The sequence below is a fragment of the Bubalus kerabau genome, chromosome 13 (genome assembly GCF_029407905.1).
Source record: "Bubalus kerabau isolate K-KA32 ecotype Philippines breed swamp buffalo chromosome 13, PCC_UOA_SB_1v2, whole genome shotgun sequence".
NCBI classification, from domain to species: domain Eukaryota; kingdom Metazoa; phylum Chordata; class Mammalia; order Artiodactyla; family Bovidae; genus Bubalus; species Bubalus kerabau.
In genome coordinates, this window is record NC_073636.1 from 84214572 (window position 1) to 84239101 (window position 24530).

The window sequence follows — 24530 nt, forward strand, 5'->3', positions numbered from 1 at the left end:
GATCTCTTTTAGGATGGACTGGTTGGATCTCCTTGTAGTCCAAGGGACTCTCAAGAGTCTTCTCCACACCACAGTTCAAAAGCATCAATTCTTCAGCACTCAACCCGAAGCCCGAAGCCCCAGCACAACCAAAAATAATATATATATACAATTTTAAAGAAAGTTCCCTTCTGCAGATGAGAAAACGGAGCCATGCCACGCTGCTAGTCAGCAGAAGCCGAGACAGGAAGCCAGGCAGCCTGAACGCAGAGCCCACAGCCCCAGCTTCAGCCTGTCTCCCACCTCCCGTTCTGCTGGAACACATTTCAGGAAGAAATTAATCTTGCTGAAGATCTGCTTTGATTCTGACTCTTCATTCACAAAACATCAGTGGTCTCCACTGCCCTCAGGACGAAGTCCAAAATCATCACCTTGGCATTCAAGGTCATGTTCAACCTGTCCCCATTTGCCACTTACAACTTTCATTTCAAAATGACCTGCTAATCCATATGCAAGCAAACACCCGAAAGTTGCCCCCTACCTCCAATCTGGGTTGGTCTCTCATCCTCTTGATCACGCCCACTCACCCACAACAGGATGCCTGCCCAGCAGCAGCTCCACAGCCAGGTCCAGCACTAGAGCCCAGAGCCCGTGGCCAGCACAGGGTGCCACCTGGTGGCAGGAATCTGCTCTGACATAATGACTAGGTGGACTCGGCTCTGGGACTGCTTCTGCCAGTTCTTGTTCTCAAATCCCTATGATTACATGGTGGAAGTGACAATAGATTCAAGGGATTAGATCTGATAGACAGAGTGACTGATGAACTATGGGCAGAGGCTTGTGACATTACAGGAGGCAGGGATCAAGACCATCCCTAAGAAAAAGAAATGCAAAAAGGCAAAATGGCTCTCTGAGGAGGCCTCACAAATAGCAGTGAAAAGAAGAGAAGTGAAAAGCAAAGGAGAAAAGGAAAGTTATACGCATTTGAATGCAGAGTTCCAAAGAATAGCAAGGAGAGATAAGAAAGCCTTCCTCAGCAATCAATGCAAAGAAATAGAGGAAAACAATAGAATGGGAAAGACTAGAGATCTCTTCAATAAAATTAGAGATACCCAGGGAACATTTCATGCAAAGATGGGCTCAGTAAAGGACACAAATTATAGGGACCTAACATAAGTAGAAGATATTAAGAAGAGATGGCAAGAATACACAGAAGTTCTATAAAAAAAAGATCTTCATGATCCAGATAATCATGATGGTGGGATCACTCACCTAGAGCCAGACATCCAGGAATGTAAAGTTGAGTGGGCCTTAGGAAGCATCACTACAAACAAAGCTAATGGAGGTAATGGAATTCTAGTTGAGCTATTTCAACTCTTAAAAGATGATGCTGTGAAAGTGCTGTACTCAATAGGCCAGCAACTTTGGCAAACTCAGCAGTGGCCACAGGACTGGAAGAGGTCAGTTTTCATTCCAATTCCAAAGAAAGGCAATGCCAAAAAATGTTCAAACTACCACACAATTGCACTCATCTCACATGCTAGTCACTCCAGTGTTCTTGCCTGGAGAATCCCAGGGACAGGGGAGCCTGGTGGCTGCTGTCTTCTGTGGGATCACACAGAGTCAGACACGACTGAAGTGACTTAGCAGCAGCAGCAGCACATTCTAGTAAAGTAATGCTCAACATTCTCCAAGCCAGGCTTCAACAGTACATGAACCATGGACTTCCAGATGTTCAAGCTGGTTTTAGAAAAGGCAGAGGAACCAGAGATCAAATTGCCAACATCCATTGGATCATAGAAAAAACAAAAGAGTTCCAGAAAAACATCTATTTCTGCTTTATTGACTATGCCAAAGCCTTTCACTGTGTGGATCACAACAAACTGTGGAAAATTCTTCAAGAGATGGGAATACCAGACCACCTGACCTGCCTCTTGAAAAATCTGTATGCAGGTAAGGAAGCAACAGTTAGAACTGTACATGGAACAAGACTGGTTTCAAATTGGGAAAGGAGTACACCAAGGCTGTATATTGTCACCCTGCTTATTTAACTTATATGCAGAGTACATCATGAGAAATGCCAGGCTGGATGAAGCTCAAGCTGGAATCGAGATTGCTAGGAGAAATATCAATAACCTCAGATATGCAGATGACACCACCCTTATGGCAAAAAGCGAAGAACTAAAGAGTCTCTTGATGAAAGTTAAAGAGAAGAGTGAAAATGTTGGCTTAAAACTCAACATTCATAAAACTAAGATCATGGCATCCAGTCCAATCACTTCATAACAAATAGATGGGGGAAGAATGGAAACAATGAGAGACTTTATTTTGGGGGCTCCAAAATCACTGCAGATGGTGACTGCAGAAATTAAAAGATACTTGCTCCTTGGAAGAAAAGCTATGACCAATCTAGATAGCATATTAAAAACAGAGACATTACTTTGCCAACAAAGGTCTGTCTAGTCAAAGCTATGGTTTTTCCAGTAGTCATTTATGGATGTGAGAGTTGGACAATAAAGAAAGCTGAGCACTGAAGAACTGATGCTTTTGAACTGTTGTGCTGGAGAAGATTCTTGAGAGTCCCTTGGACTGCAAGGAGATCCAACCAGTCCATCCTAAAGGAAATCAGTCCTGAGTGTTCATTGGAAGGACGGATGCTAAAGCTGAAGCTCCAATACTTTGGCCACCTGAGCAAAGAAGTGACTCATTTGAAAAGACCCTGATGCTGGGAAAGATTGAAGGCGGGAGGAGAATGGGAAGAGAGAAGATGAGATGGTTGGATGGCATCACTGAGTCAATGGACATGAGTTTGAGCAAGCTCCAGGAGGTGGTGATGGACAGGGAGGCCTGAGTCCATGGGGTCACACAGAGTTAGACACGTCTGAGCGACTGAACTGACTGACTGTTCTGCCAGGAACTGGGAACTTCTCTGTTATCTGACACCCACTTCACCAGCCTGATCCAGGGAACAGGGAGAACTCTGGGACCTGGGCCCTCCCCCCTCTGCTTCCGGGCGCAGTGTCATTTGTGGCTGGGGCCCCTGGCTTCTTTGCAGACTAGCTGTGCTCCTCCACATTCCCCCTTCCTTAAAAAAGTTAAACTCTTGAGCTCAGCCTTATTTGAGAAGCAAAGAGAAGAAGAGAGTCATCCAGCAGCTAGGTTACATCACCATTCATGATACTTCAGGGTTCATTTTCTCAAGGTTCTGTTGTATTCTGATTATAAGGAAGATCCATGACCATTATACTATATTATTTGAAATTTTATAATGGTCATGGATCTTCCTTATAATCAGAATAAAACAGCAATTATAATCTTGAAAGTTAAGAAGGAAGGAAACTACACTGTGTTTCTTTTCTATTTTTACAGGTATACCAATGTGTATGGGTAGGGGTGTGAGATTTTAAAACTACATCTTCCATCAGAGTGAATTCACTTACAGCTTTTCCTGAACAGCAATTCATGAGTTAATAAATGTTCTAAGCCTCAATCATCCCTTTACCCACCTCTGATTTCTTTTACAGGTATTGTATTTCCTTGATCTCTCAGGTGGGCAGAGAGATCAACCCTCAACCTCCCCATAAAAAATAAGTGGCCTTGATAAGTCGAGCTCACACTACACTCCCACCAGAACAGCAAAGGTGGACAAGATAGACATTCCAAGGGCTTGTGAGGATCCAAAGCACCTGAGAGTGTCAATAGAGGATGAGTCAGTGGATACAAACCACTTTGAAAAACTCTCTTTGGTAGTATTCATGTCACGTGAGGTCCCAGGAATTCCATGCATGTTCCTCAAAAGACAAGCCCTAGAATGTTCACTGTGGTATCACTCACAGTAGCCAGAATCGAAGAACTTCCCAAATGCTCATCAGTAATAGAATATATCACTGCATGTTCTCACAGTGGAATATAATAACACTACAGAAATGTTACTCATACTCAATATGAATCCACATCACAAGCATAATATTAAGAGAGAGGGGCCAAACTTCTGTGCATACTGTCAGAGCCCATTAACATAATGTACTAACCTCTGGATATGGAAGTCAGGGGAGTGGTAACTTTCGGGGGGCGATCAGAGGAGGGGTGTCTAGAGCTTTTGGGGCGGCCGATCACCTTCTATTTCCCTTCACATGGGCGTGTTCAGCCTGTGAAAGCACAGTGAGCACAGTGGCCTTCACATGCTGAAACTGCGCTTATGGTGTGGGCACTCCTATTTGCATATTACAATCCCCAGAGTTTTTAAAAATAGATATAGCTCCTATGAAGGACGAGGTTTTAATTGGTGTAATTCACTTAGTGACTTTTTCTCCAATTAACAGCTAAGGAGCCCCTGCAGGTTGAAAACACCTTACAGATGAGAGGAGAAAAATCAGACTGCATGCCACACCCACAATCTTACCAAAAACCAGATGCATATCTTATCATCCACAGGTTTCTTAGCAAGAGGAAATATTAATATTTCATCCTCCAAAAGGCCAAAGAGTCTTAATCTGTGTGCAAGTCTATCCCAAGATCTTTAAAGGTGGCTGGGGGTCATTCCTCTGCCTGCTGGCCATCATGTTAAGTGAAAGATATTTTCTGGAGTCTTAGAAGGACCCAGAGAGTGGCATACTGCCATTTGACCTGATTAAGTTTAATCCTCTCCAAAATATGTACAGGAGGTTGAATAGACCTATAGAATGAGGCCGTCTTTTGAATGCCTTGTGCCCAAGCAAGCAGAAGGAAGCCCAGGCGGGCGTCTATTAAATCTTAACCACACTTCCGTCTCTACAACCCAGGATGGGTGCCTCTTCTCCAGACAGGTGGACAGCGACACCTAGTGGCACTAATGGGGAACTGCTGCTGATAAAAATCCCTTGCAGGCCTTTACTTGAAATGATGTAATGGATCCAAGTCTTTTTAAACACACATGAGAGTCACCGATTTAAAAATGGGCCAAGTATACAAAGAAGGAGATGAAAGAGTAACCTTTTCAAACAGAAAATACATATATATGAAAACATGTTAAATACAACTAGCAACTGGAGAAAGGGAAATTAAAACACCAGTTAAATACCATTTTCACCTACGTGATTGGAAAAATTACTCAAGTTTAACAATGTCAAGGACCGATGAGAGTGAAGGGAGACAGGGTCCTCCCAGGACCCTCATGGTGCAGGTGGAACAGTAAGTGTGTTCTGAATTATGGGGAGCAATTTGATGTTTGTTTTCAAAATATTAAATGCGCATAACCCAACAGTTTTCATTTCAGAATTAAGCCTAGACAATCATTTTCATTTCTGCACAGGAACATGAGTACAATCTATGACATACTGTTGTTCCAGAAAGCAAGAAAATACTCAGTGAGTAACAGGCTCCTGTCCTAAGGAAGGGGCACCCAAGAGCCAAGGTTGAGACAAGCAGAATATGAAAAACAGTAATGGCTATAATTGATTAAAACAGAGCAAATAAATAAAAATTCATGAATCCATATTGATACATGAGAAAGGTGCCAACAAAACAAAACAAACCTATCCGCCATCACTGAAAAGGACTATAATACCATCTCTTTACTCTAAAATTTGGTAATTAATAGGAAATAATTAAACATTGGTCTTAAATTTCTAGCAGGAACTAAAACTCTATAACCTCAGTAAATGAAAGAAACTTCTTCTTTACAGATGACTGTCATCAGTTCATCAGTGCAGAAGATATGGGAGAAATTGCAAATCAAAATTTGCAATCGCAAATGAAATATTTGACAGAGATGAGTACCAGCACTTTGGGCAAATGACAGGAAGCTGGACATTTGCTTGGTGCCAACATACACTTCCACAGATTATTATCCATTTTCAAGAGGAAATCTGTAACTAGACAATGCAGGGAGGTGACTCCCTCAATCTTAACCTAATTATCACCATTAGCAGCTCTAATCAGAGAAGGCAATGGCAACCCACTCGAGTACTCTTGCCTGAAAAATCCCATGGGTGGAGGAGCCTGATAGGCTGCAGTCCATGGGGTCGCTAAAAGTCGGACACGACTGAGCGACTTCACTCTCACTTTGGAGAAGGAAATGGCAACCCATTCCAGTGTTCTTGCCTGGAGAATCCCAGGGACAGGAGAGCCTGGTGGGCTTCATCTATGGGGTTGCACAGAGTCGGACACGACTGAAGCGACTTAGCAGCAGCAGCAGCTCTAATGCGGGGGGTGGGGGTGCCTGCCAGATGTTAGGTGTTTTCTGTTGTGATGCAATGTGGAGTATGCATTTGGTACCTCTGTTGAATATTCTTCCCCCAAAACTTATCCTGAATCTACTCAAATCTTTAGAAATAACTGCCAGTTTGCATAAAATTTAGGTGATTAGCAGAAAAAATTATTCATAAAGAAACAATCTCAAAATCTAAAAGACAAGACATTCTATAGGAGAATGGTCTTATCAACATCCCTGAGACAGATTAAAGTGGGATCCAAAGAGACTTTCAGGACAAAATATAACAACCAGATGTAATGTACAATGTAGACTCCTTGACTGGATTCTGATTTGAGACACATTTGGGAAACTATTAGGAAAAACTGAACGTGAACAAGATATTCAGAAGCTATTGTTAGGGATGACACAAAATTGTGGTCATGCAGGAAAACATCTTCAATTTTTAAAGATGTATACTGAGATATTTTGGGGTAAAATACTATAATGTTTTATTCACTTTAAATCTAGCCCCCAAAATAGGTTAAACCAAGATGGCAAAATATTAACAATTATTAAACACAAGAGATGTAAATATAGGTACTCTTGATACCACACTCTGCTTTTCTCTGCTTGGAAGTTGGAGTTGGAAGTGAAAGTGGCTCAGTCGTGTCCGACTCTTTGCAACCCCATGGACTACACAGTCCATGGAGTTCTCTAGGCCAGAATACTGGAGTAGGTAGCCTTTCCCTTCTCCAGGGGGGTCTTCCCAACCCAGAGATTGAACCCAGGTCTCCCACATTGCAGGCTGATTCTTTTTTTTCTTTTTTTAAAAAATGTTTTATTATTATTATTTTTTTTTAACTTTACAATATTGGTTTTGCCATACATCAACATGCATCTGCCACGGGTGTACACGTGTTCCCCATCCTAAACCCCCCTCCCACCTCCCTCCCTATACCATCCCTCTGGGTCATCCCAGTGCACCAGCCCCAAGCTTCCTGTATCCTGCATCGAAGCTGGACTGGCGATTCGTTTCTTATATGATATTATACATGTTTTAATGCCTTTCTCCCAAATCATCGCTCCCCTCCCTCTCCCACAGAGTCCAAAAGACTGTTCTATACATCTGCAGGCTGATTCTTTATGTATTAAAATTAAAAAAATTATAATAGATGGGGAAAAAACAGGATGGCTTCTACAAGAATGTTCAATATGATACAGCTTATCACAGCAAACAATCAGAAACACAATGTCTTTCAACACCAGAATGGATAAATAACTGACCTTAATAAACAGACTTCACACTAATCCCACCAGAATGGCCAAGATGAAAAGAACAGAATATTTAGTACTATTATATACTAGTAAGCAGTAAAATGACAAATAGTTTTCTACTTTTATGTATACTTATCTCTAAAATTTGTTTATATTTTCCTTTACACCTCATCATAGTCTTAGATTTTGCATCTCTCTCTCTCTCTAGTCACACAGTCGTGTTTGACTCTTTGTGACCCCCTGGACTGTAGCCCACCAGTCTCCTCTGTCCATGGAATTCTCCAGGTAAGAATACTGGAGTGTGTAGCCAATCCTTTCTCCAGTGGATTTTTCCAACCCAACAATCGAACCCAGGTCTCCTGCATTGCAAGCAGCTTCTTTACCATCTGAGCCTTCAGGAGAGCCTTAATAGGTATTAGATAAGGTCAGTAGTTTCATTTTTGAATTTCATGAACTGGTAACATTTCAAAATTCACCTCCCTCAAAAATGGCATAAGGACTATTGGAAATGGCATAAATTTCTTATGTAAAAAAAAAACAAAAAAACAAACACATTATTTACTAGCATCATCTTTTCAGACAAGAAAGGATATTATCACTAAAAGGTACAGATACACAAATATAATACCAGAATGAAACACAGTCCCTTACACAGAATAAATTTAGATTTATGAAGTCTCTATATGATCTGAATAACCAGTAAAATCTTCGCATTTGAGAAAAAAACTAAACTCTGGCACCTGGGGCTTTTTATCAAGTTACCTTGTTTGGACATGGAGTATTAGAATGTGATACATTATTGGGCAGAATTCAGACTTGTGAGTTATCTCATCTTATTTCTGGGGGAAAGCTCCATTGCCAAAAAATGTTAACAACAATTGTACATGACAACCAAAATCCCAAGCCCCCAATGAACTGGAACTTACTAGACAAGTTGCCTCCAAAAGACCTATAGCTCAGAGCCTACCAACCGCCTGAGGTTTAACCTGAGTTCAAAGGCTCCTCTGTGTTAGCTAGTATGTGTGGTAGGTAGAACCCTGGGCTTTGAACCAACTTCATTTAGATTCGAACTCTACTGGCTACTGACTCTAATCTTTAGTATCGTGTGGGGATGAAGTGGAATACTGCAGGTAAATACACAGCTCAGCACCCAGCTCATGGGCTGAGCAAGAAAAACACCTACTGTTACTACACTGTCTATCCCGATGTCCAGTTCCAAAGTTGATGACTCTTAGGAGATCTAACCTGGAAGGAGACCACGGGTGTGAGCATAGGGTGACATCACTAAGCACTAGAAAGTTCCATGGATGACCAGGTCAGGTCATCACCTACCTGCCGTAAGTGTGGTTGGAGGTAAGAAGGGAGATCAGCAGACTTCGCCAAACCCCTGGAGAGAAAGTGGGGTGGGGACCGGTAGAGCAGACACTCCGCGTGGAGGCTGGCTCTGCCTCCTTCTTGGCTCTGTGGACCCTTTCCTTCCAGAGACCCCTGCCACCCAGGCCTTTGGTCTGGCTGAGACTGTCAATCATATCTCCCCGCCCACCTCTGGTGATTGATGCAAACTACAGCCAATCAGATTCTGAGTCGCCCTCTTTATGAATCAATTACCGCAGGCCAGAAAACAATCAACTGATCTTGATTTGATGATATCATGAATGTCCAGAGCTGCCTGGGGCCCCATTCCATCCAAAGAAAAGGTTCTACAGGGTTTCCTTTTATCTAAAAAGGTCTCATAACCCTCCAATGTAAGTTAAACAGGATTAAATCCCATTTCAAATACTACTCAGTGGTAAGAAAGAATGAAATAATGCTATTTGCAGCAACTTGAATGCAACTAGTGATTATCATACTAAGTAAGGCAAGCCATAAAGAGATAGACAAATATCAGTACCATACAATATCAGTTATACGTGGAATCTAAAATATGGCACAGATGACCCTACCTACAGGACAGACACTGACTGCTCGACACAGAGAACAGATACACCACTGCTGAGGGGAGGGGGACGGAGAGATGTGCTGGGAGTTTGGGGTTGGTGGTTGCAAACTATTCCATGTAGAATGGGTGAAGAACAGGGTCCTGATGTATAGCATGAAAGTGAAAGTGGAGTGGCTCAGACCTGTTCAACTCTTTTCGCCCCCATGGACTGTAGCCCACCAGGCTCCGCCGTCCATGGGATTTTCCAGGCAAGAGTACTGGAGTGGGTTGCCATTCCCTTCTTCAGGGGATCTTCCCAACCCAGGGATTGAACCTGGGTCTCCTGCATTGCAGACAGACAGTTTACCAACTGAGCCACCAGCTCGTATAGCATAGCAGCTCTATTCAATCAACCATAAGAGAACAGAATGTTTGAAAAGAAAGTATGTATGTGCATACTGCTACTGCTACTGCTAAGTCACTTCAGTCGTGTCTGACTCTGTGCGACCCTATAGACAGGAGCCCACCAGGCTCCCCCATCCCTGGGATTCTCTAGGCAAGAACACTGGAGTGGGTTGCCATTTCCTTCAATGCATGAAAGTGAAAAGTGAAAGTCAAGTCGCTCCATCATGTCCGACCTTCAGCGACCCCATGGACTGCAAACTTCCAGGCTCCTCCATCCATGGGATTACCATTTTGCCACACATCAGGGATTGTCACAACATTGCAAATCAACTATACTTCAATTAAAAAAAAAAAAGATTGATTCCCATGTCTTGCAACCCCTAAATTCCCAAAGGCATCATCAACTCCACTGCAGATCCAGACTCTCCAGCAGCCCCATGCCTGCTTCTCCCAATGTAGGAGTCACATTCAGTGATTTTGCTTCAAGGTTTTCATTTTGTATTGGAGATATAGCTGATTAACAATCTTGTGAATTTCAGGTGAACAGTGCAGGGACTCAGTCATACACATATACATGTATCCATTTTCCTCCAGACTCCCCTCCCATCCAGGCTGCTATATAAAATTGAGCAGAGTACCGTGTGCTGTGTAGTAGGTCCTTGTTGGTTATCTATTTTAAATATAGCAATGTATGCATGTCCATCCCAAACTCCCTAACTATGCCATTGCCCCCATCCTTCCCCTCCACCCACAACCATAAGTTCATTCTCTAAGTCTGTGATTCCCTGTTTTGTAAGTTAAACTGCATTATTTCTTTTTAGAGTCCACATACAAGGGATGTCATACGATCTTTCCCCTTCCTTGTCTGACTCATTTCACTCAGTATGACACTGTCTAGGTCCATCCATGTCACTGCAAATGGCATTATTTCATTCTTTTTAAAGGACGTTCTGTGATTTTTCTAATGAATGCCTAGAGGTGTGGAGTGGTGCACCAGCCATGGGAGCAGCAGTGGACCCTGCAGCTGCCCCCATGACTGACACAGACCGCAGCCAGGGAGGTCCATGCCCAGGGCAGAGAAGTGCTGAGGCTCCTGGGGAAGGGGCCTGGGGTTCCCCAGAATGCCCCAATGGCTGGAGAGAAAAGTTAGCACACCGCGTGTGACTGCAGAAATGCTATGGGGATGCTTCTTCCCATCGAGATGTTCTGTTTCTTTTTCTCAGATTTTTCCATTAAGAGTCCCTTAAACTGTATTATCATAGATCTTTTCAGAGGTTACAAACTGAAATGCCTACAGGGCCAGATTTTTATTCATTCAACACAGTTACATTTTGTATATTAAACACACAGGAACATTCTTCTCTTCAATAGAAAAGTATACCCTCCAACACTTGTTTCATTGAAAAACTACACCCTCTCCGTCTATGTTTGGTTTTCCAACACTTGAGAGACATGGGCCTGCGAATTCTATCAGTTTCCTCTTAATTCCATGCGAACAATGAAGAGCAAGTGTAACAGCAAATAGCAGCTGACACTGGCCCTCGCCTTCTGAGACCTCATAGCACGTGCTAGGGCCACGGCAGGCTGAAGAGCCCTGTCTTGATCGAAAGGGAACCTTGAACACCAGCTACAGCTCTTTATTGTTATGTGGGAAAGTCTCTTTTTTTAGAGAAACCAAGAATCTAGATTTCTGTGTCAATGTATCTGATTTTTAAATGTTACCAAATAATTCAAAGCTTCATGTTTTTAATGCCATGCAGCTCCATTTGCAATTTAAACAGACAAACAAGCAAGAAAACACGAGCTACATTCTGCTCTGGGAATGTTTACAGCCTCTGTGGTTACAATCCTAGCCCACACTTCACATTTATGCAAATTAGATAAAGGTATCCTTTTCCCAGAGATATTTTATTACCATTTGTCAGAATATTTCTCCTAAAGGCCACAGGTAAGTGAAAGTTGCTGAGTTGTGTCCGAGTCTTTGAGACCCCAGGGACTATACAGTCCATGGAATTCTCTAGGCCAGAATACTGGAGTGGGTAGCCTTTCCCTTCTCCGGGGATCTTCCCAACCCAGGGATCAAGCCCAGGTCTCTCACATTGCAGGCAAATTCTTTACCAGCTGAGCCTCAAAGGAAGCCCAAGAGTACTGGAGCGGGTAGCCTATTCCTTTTCCAGCAGATCTTCCTGGCCCAGGAATCAAACCGGGGTGTCTTGCATTACAGGCAGTTTCTTTACCAACTGAGCTATGAGGGAAGCCCCTAACAAATATAAAAATCTTAGGTGTTCATGATGTACAAGGTACTTTCTGGAGTTGGGCAGTATACAACCTGCCCACCTGGCCATGGCACCCAGCTTTCATCCTCTTTGAACTATTCAAACTAAGCCCCTAAAATCCCACTCATGATTTTAAAAAATTGTCTTACTTTTTAATTTGTTGTTGTTTTGTCACTAAATCAAGTACAACTTTGCGACCCAATGGATTGCCGCACTCCAGCCTTCCCTGTCCATCACTATCTCCCAGAGTTTGCTCAAACTCATGTCCATTGAGTCGATGCCATCCAATCATCTCATCCTCTGACACCCTCTCCTTTTGCCTTCAATCTTTCCCAGCATCAGGGGACTTTTCCAGTGAGTTGGCTCTTCCCATTAGGTGGTCAAAGTACTGGAGCTTTAACTTTAGCAGCAGTCTTTCCAATGAGAATTCAGGACTGATTTCCTTTAGGGTAGACTGGTTTGATCTCCTTGCTGTCCGAGACTCTCAAGGGTCTTCTCCAGGACCACATTTCAAAAGCATCAATTCTTTGGTGGTCAGTCTTCTTTATGGTTACATTTCTATTTCTATTTGATATTATATTTATATCCCAAAGATGAATTGAAGAATTGAATAAATGATCCAGTGAGGACAAGTCAGAATAGAAATTAAAGGAGATATGACTACAAGGAGATCCAACCAGTCCATCCTAAAGGAAATCAGTCCTGGGTATTCATTGGAAGGACTAATATTGAAGCTGAAACTCCAATCCTTTGGCCACCTGATGTGAAGAGCTGACTCGTTGGAAAAGACCCTGATGCTGGGAAAGACTGAGGGCAGAAGGAGATAACAGAGGATGAGATGGTTGGATGGCATCATCAACTCAATGGACATGGGTTTGGGTAGACTTCGGGAGTTGGTGATGGACAGGGAGGCCTGGCTGCGGTTCATGGGGTCACATAAAGTTGGACACGACTGAGTGACCAAGCTGAACTGAGTGGGTTTGGGGATTGAATCTCAGTCTCTCTCTTCTCCTTGCAGCTTCCCAGGTGGCACTAGTGGTCAAGAACCTGCCTGCCATTGCAGGAGATATGAGAGATGTGGGTTCGATCCCTGGGTCAGGAAGATCACCTGGAGAAGAGAACCACTTATCTCCTTTAGGATGGACAGGTTGGATCTCTTTGCATTCAGATCTCCTTTAATTTCTATTCCGACTTGTCCTCACTGCATCATTTATTCAATTCTTCAATTCATTTCTGGGATATAAATATAATATTGACCCACTCCAGGGCTCTTGCCTGGAGAATCCCATGGACTGAAGAGCCCTGGGGCTCTTCCATAGTGTTGCACAGAGTCAGACACTACTGAAGTGGTTTTAGCTCTCTTCACCTTGCGGCGCTGTGACTCCCAGACACATCTGCCCTTGACTGGATAATCTACCCCAGGTGCCCTGAATCGTCTCACGTTCTGGAAATAGATGGATGTGATTGTTTACGGCTGGCATTTTCATTGTACAGAATCATCCTCTCCCAGCTATCAATTATAGTCATTATCTGTAGCTAAGGCAAGTTCTCTACACTGTTTTCCAAAACTATCTCAGATCAGTAATTAACTCCCCAGCCACGGCTCCTGGCTTTCACTCTTTAATGAGGAGCATGGCCATGAAGCCGTTAGAATGTGAAAAATGAAGCTGATCCCCCGTCATCCCTCTGTGATACAACAGGCTCATTTCCTCTCTTCTGCTGAGAAAGGATCAGCAGAAACCTTTTCCACTTTTTGGTAGGAGCCCTTCAGAGGCCAATCTACTTAGTCTACAAGTCACCCCTTGAGGCAGAAAGCACATGGTAGAAATGAGGTTGATGCTTTCCCTCTGGCAAAATCCCATCTTCATTAAGAAACACACCTGCATAATTTAAATATGCTTGAGCCAGAGTCCAGCCAAGGGTCCAGCTGCCTGTCTCCACTAATTGTCCGAATTCACCAGCACCCTGCCTCCTTTACAATGAAAAACTGCCCTCTCCCTGGACTCATCACATTCCCAGAGATTCAAAGAAGTGACCAGGCCAAAAGCGGCACCAAATTCTCCCTCATCTTGATGCTGGGCACATGAGAACGTTCAGCTCCCTGCGGAAAGCAGATTTCATAGAGAAAAAATCTGAAGGTGGAGGCTTTGTCTTTTTGGCCAGACATTAAATTACCCTCTGAACAAATATACTTTTCCTTCATACAGAACAGCCTTCATTATGAATATTTCTACATTTAGGAGGAATCCCAAAGCTCAAAAGAAAACTCAGTCAAGTATTTAAAGCTGCTCTCAGTGAAAGAAATTGCTGCCTCTCAAAAGACCTCTGCACACTAGAGGTTAGCTTTCCAGTCTGATCCACAGGACAACAGAGGAGATGGGAATATGGTGATTGCAGAGGGCAGGCACCCGGCTAATGAGTCGGGTCATCAAATGGCTTTTATGGACACCCAACGTCAAGATGATGCTGATACAGCGCGGGAAGGAGAGGGTGGGGCAGACTGAGAGAGCGGCACTGAAGTGTATACACTCCCATGTGTATCTGGACAGCTAGTGGGAAGCTGCTGTGCAGCAGAAGCTCAGCTCTGTGCTCTGTGATGACACAGAAGGGGTGGGAGGGGGTGAGAGGGGCTCGAGAGGGAGCAGGTATATGTAGGATGCTGGTGCTCAGTTGCTCAGTCCTGTCTGACTCCGTGTGACCCCATGGACTATAGCCCACCAGGCTCCCCGTCCATGGTATTCTCCAGGCAAGAATACTACAGTGGGGTGCCTTGCCCTCCCCCAGGGGATCTTCCCAACCCAGGGGCTGAATCCAGGACTCCTGCATTACAGGCAGGTTCTTTATCACTGAACCACCAGGGAAGCCCAGATATATGTATACTTACAGCTGATTCACTTTGTTGTGCAGCAGAAACTAACACAACATTGTAAAGCAATTATACTCGAATTTAAAAAATACATAAAGAAAGAAGAAAGTAATGTTGGTCGACCCTAAAACCTTGACTTTTCCAGTGTTCTTCACCATAACTCATGTTTAAAAAAAACATTATACCACAATCCAGATGGAGACACACACACACTATGAAACAATACATTTATATACCTATTGTATGCAATGCATTCTGATATTTCTCTTCTTTTCTATTTTATGTCATTTTTTAAAAAAGTATCAGTTACAAACAAAAAAGAAATGCTGAGAATGGAGCGAGCACTGGACAGGAGTGAGGGGCCTGGGGTTTGAGGAATGACTCTCCCACACTGACCCCAGAAACCCAGATCAGGCACTCTGCAGAAGTCTGCCTTAGGGCAGCCGTGACGCCTGCAAGGGCGGGGTGCAGACCGCAGGGAATGGCACTAACCAGGTCAGCCCCCAGCATCTCTGCTGCCTTGGTTCAACTACACTCTGACACATTGTAGCCTCGTGACTGCGGACAAGTCACTTCATCTTTCTGTGCCTCTGTCACCTCTTCTGCAACCTTGTGGGTGGTCGTGTCCAACCTGGGAAGAAGGGGTTTTAGGAAACTATCCAAACAGTTCACCCTGCATCCTGCGGAGGGTGTGGGGTCTGGGACTGGCCTGAGAGGTTCTGTCTGCGTGTTGGGCAGGGGGAGGGGGCAGGGGAAGTAACTGCACCCCCACTGCTGGGGAGGCAGGGTGTGTACTTCCCCGAGAGCCTTAGGCCCCCCCAGAGGACCCAGAACCCTCTGGAAGGATGCTCAGTAATGGCATAGGCTTCCTGGCAAGGAGACATGGCCAGAAGAGGCCATGGATCGTCCCCAGAGTAGGAACAAGATGAGGGGCTCACCGGTAACAAGTCTGAGTGGACCACCTGTGTCTGGGGACTCTGCAGGGTCTCCGAACATCCAGAGAACCCTTAGATGTACCCTCGAAGAAAGAGAGTTCTGGATGGAAGCAAACGCCAGAGAACTAAGTCTTATTCGTTTCCCATTGCTGATGTAATGAATTACCACAAACTCAGAGGCTTACAATCCTTTCCAGTTATGTAGGTCGGAAGCCAAAACGGGTCTCACTGGGCTAAGATCAAGCTGAGCTCCCTTCCAGAGGTTCCCAGAGAGAACCTGTCTCCTTGTTGTTCCAGGTCATTGGTAAAGAACCCTTATGCCAACGCAACAGAAGTAGCAGACTTGGTTTGATCCTGGGTTGGAAAGATCCCCTGGAGGAGGAAATGGCAGCCCACTCCAGTATTCTTGCCTGGGAAATTCCATGGACAGAGGAGCCTGGTGAGCTACAGTCCATGGGGTCACAGAGTCCAACATGACTCAACGACCAAGAAAATAGCTGATTAACAGGGTTATGATAGTTTCAGGTTGACAGGGAAGGGACTCAGCCATATGTATATGTACATGCAATGTATACATGTATCCATTGTCCCTCAAACTCCTCTCCCATCCAGGCTGCCACATGTCATTGAGCAGAGTTCCCTGTGCTCTACAGTGCATTCATTTCAGTTCAGTCACACAGTCATGTCTGACTCTTTGTGACCCCATGGACTGCAGCACACCAGGCCTCCCTGTCCATCCACAACTCCCAGAGCTTACTCAAACTCATGTCCATTGAGTTGGTGATGCCATCCAACCATCTCATCCTCTGTCGTCAAGATGCCTAAAACAGCACCTACTGATTCTCCAGGCAGGAGTACTGGAGTGGGGTGCCATTGCCTTCTCCGAAGGTATTGAAGTACCATCCAAATGCCCCCTGCTTCACCAGCCCAGGCATACAGTCACATTGAAATCTGTGATAAAAATGTCTCTGGGGAGCTGCCCCATGTCTTCATTTGCGACCTTCAGTTTCCCCCACAAAATCGATCAATACAAGCCCTCAACCTGAGAGTCTCCAAAGGCTCTGATGTACTATTCCTGAGTCTTCCATAGCCTCCGACCTAAGGAAAGTCACTGTCCTCTGTGAAGCACTTTTTTTTTTCTTTAAAATGAATTGTGGTTTTCGTTTTTGTTTTTTTAACTTTTGTGCATGTTCAGTTGCTCAGTTGTGTCCGACTCTTTGCAACTCCATGGACTGTAATCCACCAGGCTCCTCTGTCCATGGAATTTCCCAGGCAAGAATACTGGAGGGGGCTGCCATTTCCTCCTGCAGATGATCTTCCTGACCCAGGGATCAAACCCGGGCCTATTGCATCTCCTGCTTTGCAGGCAGATTCTTTACCACCAGAGCCACCCGGCAAGTCCCTTTTAACTTTTACTGGAGTATAATGGATTTACAATGTTGTGTTAATTTCAGGTGTATAACAAAGTTAATCAGTTATACATACACATATATCCACTTTTACTTAAGATTCTGTTCTCATTTAGGTCATTAAAGAGCACTGAATGGAGTTCCCTGTGCTCTGTGGTAAGTTCGTAGCTACCTACTACACACGTAGTAGTGTGCATGTGTCAATCCCAGTCTTCTAATTTAGCTTCCACTCCTTGTCCCCTGGGAACCACAAGTTCGTTTTCTACGTCTGTGACTCTGCTTCTGTTTTGTAAATATGTTCATCTGTACCATGTCTTTTAGATGCCACATATAAGTGACGTCACACGATATTTTTGTGCAGCACTTCACCACAGAGCCAGTGTCCTCTAGGGAAATGCCAGTGTCCTAACGGCTGGATTGTCAACACTGCCTGCTCTGATGGACCGGGGGGCCCTGCAGGAAGGAGAGGGACAATGTCCCCTTCCGCTCAGTGCTTCCCTGGATCAATGAAGCCCAGAGCAGCTCTGCTGAGCCCCCTTCACACAAAAGTGCAAGAAAACAGCTCACTCAGCTTCTGGCTGTGCCCTTATACTCCTGAGCTGTAAATTATTCCAAGCAACAGGCCAGGAGACAACTGGACCAGGTCTCCCCTTCTCTCATCCTCCTTGTGTTTCTCCTGTCTTTCGGAAGGCTCTAGATTGCTTTTCTCTTCTTCCGAAGCCAAACAGTAAAGTAAGCTAACAGAAATCCTGCATGCCTATCAACTATTTCCTATTTAGACTGAGCAGGAGAGTCCCTGCTCTCAGCTCTGCAGGCCCCGCATAACACGCACATAAGCATGATGTCAGTAAACAGTCAGTGTCACCCAGGTGAATCTTGTCCTCAGGATCTGGTGCTCAGACCGACACCTCACCCCTCACCCTGGACATCTGCTCTCATGACTGACACTGTTCGGGCCCTGGCAAGTGCTTTCCTGCATCACTAGCCCTGGTCGTTAATTCAAAAGTCAACTGCCACAGATGCAGAGAGCAAACATATGGACACCAAGCCAGGAAACAACCAGTGGGATGAATTCGGAGATTGGCTTTGACATATATGTGCACTGTGTGCGTGCATGCTAAGTCGTTTCAGTCGTGTCTGACTCGTTGCAACCTTATGGACTGTAGTCTGCCAGGCTTCACTGTCCTTTGGATTCTCCAGGCAAGAGTACTGGAGTGGGTTGACATGCCCTCCTCCAGGGGATCTTCCTGACCCAGAGACTGGGTTGTGCCCTTATACACCTCAGCCCAGAGGTTGAACCCACGTCTCTTGTTTTCTGCATTGGCAGGTGGGTGCTTACCACTAGCACCACCTGCAAAGCCTCTATATACACTCTGCTGTGCTGTGCTAAGTCACTTCACTCATGTCCAGCTCTTTGCAACCCACGAACTGTAGCCCACCAGGTTCCTCTGTCCATGGAATTCTCCAGGCAAGAATACTGGAGAAGTTTTCCATTTCCTTCTCCAGGGGATCTTCCTGACCTAGGAATTGAACCCTGGGTTTAATGCAGGGTCAAAGCAGGTTCTCTAGCATTGCTGGCAGATTCTTTACCATCTGAACCACCTGGGAAGCCTGATATATGTATACATAAAGTTGATTCAGTTCCCTGTACAGAAAAACTAACACAACATTGTAAAGCAACTATACGCCAATAAAATTTTATTAAAAATTAAAATGTATATATGAGTTATGTCTATCTTTATTACTCAATCCTCCAACACTGCTAAGTCATGGAGAGAACTTTCAAACAACCATAATAATAATATTTCATCATCTTTAATCATTTTCCAACTCGGTCATCTGAAACCTGAATTTTTGCTTTTTTATTACTGAATATTAATTTAATATTTGCTTGTAGTTATTGCTCTTACAGTATATAAGGTGGCAGGATAGGGCTTGTTTTAGTTATTAGTTTGAGTTCTATGCTTTCAATATTGAGACATCTAGTGGGTGGATCTCCATTTGAACTCTTGGCCTGGATCCACAAGTGTTAGCGCATCTGCACGTAAACACACAGTTGAAGTGTGGACCAAGCTTGCCATCTGAAGAACTCTGCTTCACTGGGACCTGGGTGAATCTCTGGGAGACAGTGAAGGACGGAGAAGCCTGGTATGCTGCAGTCCATGGGGTCTCAAAGAGCTGGACATGACTGAACAACTGAAGAACAACAAAACCTCTAAAGACTGTATACTTTTTTTTAGCCCTTACTGCCTCATTGGCACCTTTGTCTTGTAGCTGACCAGGGACACTGGGTCTTTTAACTCCTGAATAGGAAGCACCATGAACTTCACAGGAACCAGACAGTGCAGAACACATGGGCTAAGTTGGGAAAGCTAGTGAACCAGAGGGCAGGTAGAAGCCCCCAGGAAGAGCTGGGAAGTCACAGCAAAGGCCATGTGCCCCCAAATCCAAAATATTAATTATCTGACCCTTTCAGAAAATATTTTCCAAATCCTGGCATAGATCTTGGAGGATTTCACAAGCCAGTTAAAGGATTAAGCTTTATCACAAAGACAATGATGAGCTCTGGGATGATTTAAACAGAACTGACATAGATTTATAACTTTAAAACCATCCCTCTGACTGCAAGGTAAAGGATAGAATAAGGAGGGAGAGGATGAAGACAGAGAGTCCAGGTTGGAGGCTGCACCAATGATCAAGTTAAAAATGGAGGGCAGCCTAGACTGGAGATGGCGAAGTTAAATGTTGTTGCTCAGTCATTCAATCTTGTCTGATTCATTGCCACCCCATGGACTACATACAGCACACCAGGCTTCCCTGTCTTTCACCTTCTCCCAGAACTTGCTCAAACTCATCTTCATTGAGTCGGTGATGCCATCCAACCATCTCATTCTCTGTCGTCTCCTTCTCCTCCTGCCTCAATCTTTCCCAGCATCAGGGTCTTATACAGTGAATTGGCTCTTTGCATCAGGTGCCAAAGTATTGGGCCTGTAGCTTTAGCATCAGTCCTTTCAATGAATATTCAGGACTGATTTACTTTATGATGGACTGTTTGGATCTCCTTGAAGTCCAAGGGACTCTCAAGAGTCTTCTCCAACACCACAGTTCAAAAGCATCAGTTCTTCAGTGCTCAGCATTAATTACAGTCCAGCTCTCACATCCATACTTGATTACTGGAAAAACCATAGCTTTGACTATACAGACCTTTGTCCGCAAAGTAATCTCTCTGCTTTTAAATATGCTTTCTAGGTTTGTCACAGGTTTTCTTTCAAGGAGCGTCTTTTAATTTCATGGCTGCAGTCACATCTGCAGTGATTTTGAAGCCCAAGAAAATAAAGTTTGTCACTGTTCCCATTGTTTCCTATATATTTGTGGACTCTTTGATGACTGTGTCTAGTTTCAATGCTGCCCAGCCCAGAATTGGATTGAAAGTATGAAAGTATTGCAGGTTATTGATTATAATGGGGACAACTATGGAGAAATAGAAGCAGCTGTGATGTAACAGAAAGAACAGTTTACATGGAGTCAGAATTCCTGAGCTCTGTGAGTTCTGTTTGCTGTGAGGATTTTGAGTGAGTCATTAACCCTCTCCTCTGTCAACTTTAGAAATATGATTACTAAAGATTTCTCAGATGGTTGTAATGGATATATGATGATGATAGTTACAACTTACCAAGTGAGTACTATATTTTAGGTGAGGTACTTTACTGAATTTCTTAAATAACTCTGATAATTAAGGATCATTCCCATTTTACAGATGAGGAAACTGAGGCTTAGAGAGTTGAGATGTCCAGGCTCATGCAGTGGAGGGTCTGGAAATGCAAACCTGGGCTGAGTGTGACCCCAAAGCCTGTGCTCCTTCCCCTTCTCTGTGCTGCCTGCCTTCATCTGGCCTGTCCTGGGAGCAGTGATACACCCTTCCCTGTCCAGGGACTGAGGACAGAGCTGATCCTGGTCACTGAGCATGGATCCTGGGTCCTTACTTCCTGTCTAAGAACCCCAACTCTACTGACCAGCCGTGGAGTTTGAACAAGGCACTTAGGCTCTGGGCTCAGCATCCTCATCTTTGAAATGAGAACAGGAGCAACTCCCTCCTCCCAGGTGCAATGAGAGCCCAGGGGGTTAGGGTTCAGAGTCAGTAAGCAGCGTCATGAGGTGTGGGTGGGAGTCAGGCCTCCTTACAAATTCCCATGGACCCTGTAACTTCATTGTCTTCCTTCTGAAATCAGCTTCATAATCAAGCTCACATCAGAATGTAATCTTCTAACTCTAAGGAAGAGGAGGTGACGTGGCTTGTCAATGGAGGTGCTTAGGATTTGTTCGCATTGGATTTGGGCTCCTCTGTGTTGTCTCACAGGTGGCGTCTCCCGCATTTGCAGGAGCATCTACTTTTAAGCCTTGCAAGGGCCCCTTCAGTGTTCTGAGCCAGGTACAAGCATGCAACTGACCTTCCTATTCCATAGATTCCCCACAGGCCATGTTAGTGTGACCAGGATTGAAAAAGACCGAAGTTTTAAAGACCAGTGTCCACCCTCCTGGAGACACCTATATGTGACCAGTAGTGTGCTTATTCAGCAGGCTGATGGTGTGCACTCCCTTGCCCTCTGCCATGTCAAGCACAGGTCCAGACTGCTTTCCAAGGAGACCAACAGCCTAGATCTTTTCAGAACAGTCAGTACGCAATTAGGCTGTGATGTCTCTGGACCTCAGTATCCTCATCTGAAAACTGGAATGTCATTAACTTGGCTGTGGCAAGGATACAGTAATTTACAATGTAAAGTACTCAACATATAAAGCACTCATATTAACCACACAGAATGAAACTTGTTATTATTCATTCATTCTTATTAACTATTTACATCAGTTCAGTTCAGTCACTCAGTCATGTCCGACTCTTTGCAACCCCATGGACTGCAGCCCGCCAGGCCTCCCTGTCCATCACCAACTCCCAGAGCTCACTCAAACTCATATCCATCGAGTTGGTGATACTGTCCAACCATCCAACTATTTACATTATGCCCTATAATTCAGTTTCCTTCCTCATTTTAAAATGGAGGCAAAACAATACACCAAGTTAACATTACCATTAATATTTTAAAATTAACATGTATGAAGAGAGGGTATAAAGGTCCTTCTGAACTTGAAATTTTAAGGACTACGATGTCTTTAGATAATTAGTCCTACCTGGGTGAAGACCTTATTTTTATTCTGAGCTTTTGTTGAATTTCTGGCCTGTATCAGTGCTTAGCAGGTCTGTAAAATCATTGTGGTTATAAAGTGTCATGCCTAAAGAGAGTCAACTATTTATGACTCTAAAGTCTCGAGAAAGCAATTGAGTGGTCCAAGGTTGCAGAGCAGTAAAATTACTTACATATCAGAATTTAAAGTTTTTAAAATATTTTCCCCTTCATTTTGTGCAATATTATCATGTTATTACATCATTATACCTGGACAAAAATACTATCTATATGTCAAGTGAGCACATAGTGTCAGGAAAGCACATCGGAATGGGTTGGCTTATTCAACATGTCCATACAGTTCAGTTGCTCAGTTGTGTCCGACTCTTTGCAAACACATGAACTGCAGCACGCCAGGCCTCCCTGCCCATCACCAACTACCAGAGTTTACCCAAACTTATGTCCATTGAGTCGGTGATGCCATCCAACCATCTCATCCTCTGTCGTCCCCTTCTCCTCCTGCCTCCAATCCCTCCCAGCATCAAGGTCTTTTCAAATGAGTCAGTTCTTTGCATCAGTTTCAGCTTCAGCATCAGTCCTTCCAATGAATATTCAGGACTGATTTCCTTTAGGATGTACTGGTTGGATCTCCTTGCAGTCCAAGGGACTCTCAAGAGTCTTCTCCAACACCACAGTTCAAAAGTATCAATCCTTCGGCGCTCAGCTTTTTTTATAGTCCAACTCTCACATCCATACATGACTACTGGAAAAACCATAGCCTTGACTAGATGGATCTTTGTTGACAAAGTAATGTCTCTGCTTTTTAATATGCTGTCTAGGTGGGTCATAACTTTCCTTCCAAGGAGTAAGCATCTTTTAATTTCATGGCTGCAGTCACCATCTGCAGTGATTTTAGAGCCCCCCAAAATAGTCAGCCACTGTTTCCGTATCTATTTGCCATGAAGTGATGGGAGCAGATGCCATGATCTTTGTTTTCTGAATGTTGAGTTTTAAGCCAACTATTACACTCTCCTCTTTCACTTTCATCAAGAGGCTCTTTAGTTCTTCTTTGCTTTCTGCCATAAAAGTGGTGTGATCTGCATATCTGAGGTTATTGATATTTCTCCCAGAAATCTTGATTCCATCTTGTGCTTCCTCCAGCCCAGCGTTTCTCATGATGTACTCTGCATATAAGTTAAATCACTAGGGTGACAATATACAGCCTTGACGTACTCCTTTTCCTATTTGGAACCAGTCTGTTGTTCCATGTCCAGTTCTAACTGTTGCTTCCTGACCTGGATACAGGTTTCTCAAGAGGCAGGCCAGGTGGTCTGGTATGCCCATATCTTTCAGAATTTTCCACAGTTTATTGTGATCCACACAGTCAAAGGCTTTGGCATAGTCAATAAAACAGAAATATATGTTTTTCTGGAGCTCTGTTGCTTTTTCGATGATTCAATATGTACATCTGTCCTAACATGTTTGTCCCATTCAGTTACAAAAGGAATTTTATTTCAAGAAGTGAAGGCTGCCTGAGATTATAAAGTGGGAGAATGAGAGACCACTGACATGAAAACAGGCTTCAGCTATGGGAACAGCTATGGGAGCTCCTGGCTTCTTACTGAAGTTTTCAGGTGAGGGCCACAGTTGTCGCCAAGTCCTCCAGGCCTCCCTGGTGGGCACAGTTGGACCCACAGCCCTCGGGCTCCCCGAGCTGGAGCCTGAAGGGCTCATGCTGGCAGGGCCTGGGGACGGGAGCGGTCACTCCACCAACCACCACACCAAGCCTGTCCCAGGCTCTGCTGCAAGTCTGCTCGCCTTTGCTCTCTGGGTCCTGCAGACATGACTGCAGGAAACAGGGCTGTGAGTCCCATCCTGATCGTGTTTTGTGGAATTTCCACAAGGCCCCTTTCAGCCCTGTTCTGAGCAAATGACTAGTCAGTCCATGCTACCATCAGCCCACAAGCAGGCTGAGAGATTGAGGCTCTGAGCAGCCAAGTGACCCACCCAGAAGGACAGAACTGCGGCCATGGAGCGGGGTCAGTGCTCCCTGCCCAGGGTGACTGCCCGCTCACAGCACATTCACATCTGCCCTTCACTCCCTCCCAGGGTGACCCC

The 24530-nt window shown here is 44.3% G+C and overlaps 1 long non-coding RNA gene across 5 annotated transcripts in view; it reads right to left on the reverse strand.

Moving 5' to 3' along the window:
- The window catches only part of LOC129626139 (uncharacterized), a 53272-nt gene that overhangs the window by 27458 nt on the left and 1284 nt on the right, over window positions 1-24530 (reverse strand). The gene's annotated exons all lie outside the window — the stretch shown is intronic.